The sequence below is a fragment of the Miscanthus floridulus genome, chromosome 10 (assembly GCF_019320115.1).
Source record: "Miscanthus floridulus cultivar M001 chromosome 10, ASM1932011v1, whole genome shotgun sequence".
Classification (NCBI taxonomy): Eukaryota; Viridiplantae; Streptophyta; class Magnoliopsida; order Poales; family Poaceae; genus Miscanthus; species Miscanthus floridulus.
Window position 1 is genome coordinate 6244700 of NC_089589.1, and position 6005 is coordinate 6250704.

At 47.1% G+C, this 6005-nt stretch overlaps 1 long non-coding RNA gene across 1 annotated transcript; it reads right to left on the reverse strand.

The window, feature by feature from the left end:
* Positions 1-2598: 2598 nt before the first annotated feature.
* LOC136484814 (uncharacterized) lies at positions 2599-5098 on the reverse strand. Its single transcript, XR_010766226.1, has 4 exons — positions 5027-5098; positions 4821-4960; positions 4613-4738; positions 2599-3931 (listed from the first exon to the last, which is right to left on the reverse strand). It is a non-coding gene; the product is annotated as an uncharacterized lncRNA (long non-coding RNA).
* Positions 5099-6005: the final 907 nt, after the last annotated feature.

Consider the following 6005-nt stretch of genomic DNA (forward strand, 5'->3'; position numbering starts at 1 on the left):
TGGTGCGGGGTCACTTTCTTCTCCGATGACGTCGAGCGGCATTGGAGTACTCCTCTCCCCCTCTTCCCTTTCTTCTCTCCTTTTCCCCTTTTTCTCCTTCTCTTCCCCTTCCTCCTTCTCCTCTTCTTCTCCTTCTCTTCCCCTTCCTCCTTCTCCTCTTCTCCTTCTCTTCTTCCTCCAACTTCACCCTCTGCCTCCTCCCCTCCAACAGCAGCCGACGACGGGGGCGGCCTGGGGGCTGGGGTCGGGGCGGGAAGGCCGGCGAGGGGGAGCCGCCGGAGGGCCGGCCGGGGCGGTCGACCTCCCCTTGCTCGACCGAGACGGGGAACGGAGGCAGGGCACGACCTCTCGGCCGCCACTGGGCGTGGTGGGGCGGCGGGGCGCGCTGGTGGGGCGCCTGGGCGATCTGTGCGGCCGAGCGCGGGGCAGTGGGGCGCGCGGGGTGGCCAGGCATCCGATGTCTGGGTTTTAGGCATCCGACGTCGCAACTCGCTCGAAGCCTTCTCAATTTTTTACCACAGCCTACACATGCGATAACATGACATATCGCCAAGTTTCGTGATTTTCGGACTTCGTATGGATTTTATATAATTTTAAAACACTTTTCTGGCAAGTCGGTCGTCATGTTACGCGAACAAGATGCGTGAAAGTTTGATGCGAGTTCGTGGATAGGGACTCAACATGCACCAATTAACATGAATAACATTTTTTGAAACACTACATTGCAATATTCCATGCACCTGCGGTTCAAATTTGACATATTCGAAAAAAATCAAAGAATCGAAATAAATTAAGGAAATATACAAAACAAAATCAAAATTGGCCTAAATTTTAAAATTGAGTTCAAAACAATGTATTGTAGTACCACAAAAAAACTGGGCTAAAAAAACCAAAAAAAAATTACCGAGGGCTCTTTGCCGAGGGCCTGGCCCGTGGCCCTCGGCAAAGAATTTTTTTTAAAAAAATAAAAAATCTTTGCCGAGGGCCTAGCCTGGGCCCTCGGCAAAGGGCTTCTTTGCCGAGGGCCTAGCCTCGGGCCCTCGGCAAAGGCGATTTATAAAAAAAAAATTGGCCAAAAAATTGGTTTTAAAAAAATCTTTGCCGAGGGCCTGGTCTAGGGCCCTCGGCAAAGACTTAAAATTTTTTTTGCCGAATAACCTGGTTGCACAGGAAAAAAAATCTTTGTCGAGGGCCTAACGGGTGGCCCTCGGCAAAGATTGACGGGAAATGGCCGCCGTGACCCAACGGGCCTAATTTGCCGAGGGCATCTTTGCCGAGGGCCGCGGCCCTCGGCAAAGATTTGATTTGCCGTGGGCCTGTCTTTGCCGAGGGCCATACCCTCGGCAAAGGCCTCTTTGCCGAGGGCTCCTGTGGCTGGCCCTCGGCAAAGAGTGTCTTTACCGAGTGCCCGAGATTTGGCCCTCGACAAATCTTAAGACCCTCGGTAAAGCACGCGTTTCCAGTAGTGCCTGTTAGTAGGAATGTGATGCTGCAGATCTATCTACAACAAAAGCACGATGCATGTTGAGAAAAACTGTTGGCAGATCGGTGCATCCATGGCCATGTGCGTTCTTGGCCAGCGCCAGCGGCGTACAACCGAAGTCATATATACATGCATGTGTCATGTGTGCAGCAGTGCAGCTACAGCATATGTACGTAGCAGTGACCTGACACTAGGTTCGTCGTTGTGCCAACGGTAGTGCCGTATTGCAGAACAGTGGGCCAGTGGCCAGCACGGCCGGAGTTTGTCCCTATCTAGAGTAAACAGCATGCCTGCCTTTTTATTTTATGCCTCAACTCTTAAGTACACGCTATAGGTATCTGAATTCACGCACCTAACTCAAACCACCACACGCATTAAGACTCACTCACCCACACTCTAGTGTGTAAGCTAGATCTACACCTATACAAAGAGGCTACACGTGGCTGAGAGATATCCAAAATCATCCAGACTTCGCACGTGACGGGCACGTCACTCTGATCATTGTGGCGCATCCACACATGAGACGGTAGAAATTGAGGAACCACCCCCCCCCCCCCCGGGTGAAAATCATGTGCCGAGCAGCGCTCCAACACATGACCGGTGGTTTCCACAACGCACTACCTCAGCCAACTTTTTCCGTGACGGCCAAATCCGTCAGGGAAGGTACTAAAAACCGTCAGGGAAAACTTTTTCTGACAGGTATCGTCAGGGATGGCCCGTCAGGGATGAACTGACAGGGAAAGTCCACCTTCCCTGACGGAAAACCGTCACGGAATGGTTCCTGACGGTTACTGCCGTCAGGAGAGAGTTTTCCCGTCGACTTTTTTGTTTCCGTCAGGAGAGAGTTTTCCCGTTGGTTACCATACCGTCAGGAAAGGTTCAAACTTACCCTGTTAGTTACAGTACCGTCTGGGAAGGTTGAAACTTACCCTGCCGGCCATCTCCCGTCAGGGAAGGATCAAACCTTCTGCCAGCCAACCACCTTCAGGGAAATCACAATTTTAATATCGATAAAAGCTCATTCAACTATTCAAATCATTGATTAGTCGATCCTTTTAATTTAACTATGCATCCACACACCAACCAACATTAAATGTTACACTCAACTGTTTGATACATATAATTATTATTGAAGTCGTTTATACAATGTCAGCAAATCTTATGCTACATTCTAAAGGCCTTGCAAAATAAAGCAAACCCAAGTTGGAATGCTATAGTTCATGCAACCAACATGTAGAAAATAGAAGTTTAATTCCTACTTCCTACAAGCCCTTTGACAGCAATACACATTATCTGCTACACATCCATTCATCTCCATATCCTACATTCAAAACAAGATAAAAATAACCATTAGCAAGAGATCATGTCACAATGCTTATGAAAAACTTGTGCTTTGTTCCTCATGAGTAAGTTAGCAATGTCTTTCTTGGTTAGTAAAGCTCTCTTTACAAGCAAAAAACATCTACTAGATCGCAGGTACATGAACAAGTGATAATGGCATGATTGCATCAAAGTAGACACCTGGTGACTAGGAATTCATGAAAAAATGTGTTGTCTACTAAAAGCACCCCCCTAGTTAGAAATAAATAACAGAGCTCAACAATCACAAAACAAGGAGTTACCTCAGCAGCTAACTGGACTTCACATATATTACTAAAAGTTCAGTCCCAAATATATTAGTTACATACTTGCTGATCACAATCCAATTCCACATGAGATGCATACATAAGGCAGCTTGTTAAAAGTTCCTGTAGGACAAAAGTTTAACTGGCTAGATCTCACAAGTTATTTAGCTAAATGCCTGAATCACATATGAGATTTCAGCAATGCTACTTCATCTAAGCAAAACTGTCTTTAGAAACAAAAGTGAACACGATAATATTTTTAGAACCAAAATTGCTCAGATTTCTATGCAGGAGTACTTGCCAAATGTAAATTCACAAAGGTGCATGAAAATGTTAACACAATTTATTCCTATATGTATGTATTAGGCACAGCTCAGTGAGGACAAATAGACTGCATATCTGTTCTGCGAATCAATGAAAAATGCAGCTGCCCAATAAAAATCCAGTGCTTATTGTTCAAATCAGTGTTCTAGCACCTCTACAGATGGGTAAATAAATTGCCTAAAACAATCTAAAAGTATTTTGTACTTCTACCAATCTAGACAGCTCCTTGCCGCAGGGAAAGAACTAGTCTGGGGCAACACAAAGTCATTTTCTTAGAGGGTTGCATTGTGGTCATCCTTGAAGTAAGAGAAGAAGTTAGTAGTCACAAAGAGAAATAAAAAGACTTAGGACTTAGGCTAAAAATTATATAGATATTCTGCTTGTGCCAATGAATGCCTTAACGATCATGAGTACTACAGTTTAGAGAAACAAAACAGTACCTTCATCAAAATAAAGCAGAATGTACTGCCAAGTCTGGATGAAAACTGGCCACATGAATCTGTGTGGCAATATTACCAAGCAGCAATATATCAAACTTAAAGCATAAAGCTAGAGTGAATTAATGTGAAACCAAAAAAATGTAAGAACAATTAAAAACCATGATCCTGCTTCCATATATGCATGATAACAGTCTGTACTGGCATACAAGACAGATTAATTGTAACAAGCACATAATAGATTAATTCCCTAGCCAGTGTTCATGTGTACCATAGATAAACAAAGCCATGAAAGAAATATCTACAATGGTTTGGACAATCTAAAACACTGATGGATATGCTCCTTTTCAGAATAAGAAACGTGTTGTTCTATGTTGGACAAAAATAATCAGTATGTACAACGAAGCATATGGAGCTTCTTCCCTAAAAAAAGTATATGGAGCTTCTTGTAGTTCAGAAAACTTCAACAAGATAGTGCACTAGTATAGAACCTATCTTTAAAACCACAATGTTCAGATTTAAAATATTGGCTGGATAGCAAAAAAAGAGAGGATGTAGCGTAACAAATTAGTTCGAAAATTAGTTGTAGAAAGGCATTATCTATTCAAACAATAAAAATACTTGCAACTATCTTCAAACTATGCAGATCTAGCCTTTTCAAACAAGGCATATTAAGACAATAAGCAAGCTTTTAGGTGGTACATATTTAACTTTTCCCTCACGTATATGGCCAGATACTTAACTGTTGAATAAGGAACATTGGAGATAGATCTCGCGGGGGTTGTGGTGCCTCCATATCATGGATCCGCCAGATCCCGGCATCTTCCTCCATGTGCAAGTATCTTGTGCGCGGCTGCAACGCCATGGACCTACGCGGGGAGGAGCAGGGGCTCACCTTGCTGGATCCCACCATAGAGATGCGAGGGGAGGACTGGAGGAGCAGGGGCTCACCTCGCTGGATCTAGGGGAAGTGAAGCCGCTGTGGACCTTGCCTGTGTTGTGCCACCCTTCGTTGGAACCTCGCCGTCTCATGGCTGATGGATCTGCCACATCCGGAACCTCTTCCATGACCGGCGCAGTGACGCATGACCCTGTGTGGAAGCAAATTAAAGGGAGAAGGCGTGAGAGGGAACAGAGAGAGGGAGCAAGGGGCTTACCTCGGACACGCATCGGCGGCGGCATCGCCTGCGTTGCGTTGTGCTCCGCCCGTCCATCGCCGTCTTTCGGAGAGAGAGAGAGAGAGAGGGGAGAGGGCAAAGAAATTGGGAGATAGGAAGAGTCCGCCCAGGTGAAAGGATAAGGGTAGGGGATTTTTTTCACTTGCGCGGGGTGCGCGGCCGCCGTGGCCCCTTTGCGCGCCATTCTTTTCGTCCCCTCTCTCTCTGACACGTGAGCCATACCAACGCTGAAAGCGCGCGGGTCTGATTTTTCGGGGGCGCCTAAGTGTCCCTGACGGTGCGGATGCCTTCCGCTTCGGTTTTGCTCCACACGTCAGAGAAGGAGCAGCACCCGTGACGGGAGGTCCGGACGGACGGGAGTACTCCACGCCGCAGGGAAAGAATTGGTCTGCGGTAGTGACGGGAGAACCAGCCGACCGAGCTACGGCTCGTTCCCAACAGCATGGATGCCTGTCTCGCAGTCTCGCTCTTCATTCTTCATGCTGGAGAGTGGAGAGGCCAGCGCACACATGACGACGACGATATGCAGCATGGGTCCGGCCGGCCGGGCAAGCTTTTGTTTTGGGTGGTGTGTCTGCATGCATGCATGTGATTGGGCATCGGCTCGCTGTCCCCCGCCAAGTTTACATTGTCTCGTCGATCGGCTTGCCGGCCGTCGTGTATAGACTGTAGTACGTGTACACGATGTTGATACAGTACAAAATATGGGTGTCAAGGTGTACGTGTCCCGCGCGCGCCGCTGCATGCATTCATGCATGAACCAGCAAGCGTCGATCGCATGCATGCACGAGCATGTGCGCCGCGCATGCATGCACAGCGGGCCCGGGCCGGAACAAAGTAAGCGAGCGCCGCGCGGGACAGACAAGTGACCGTCGTGTTCGCATAGACCTCATTATCGATTATTCATCTGTCAAATTTGGTAGTATGACTAGATAAATATCCATGCGTTACAACAGGA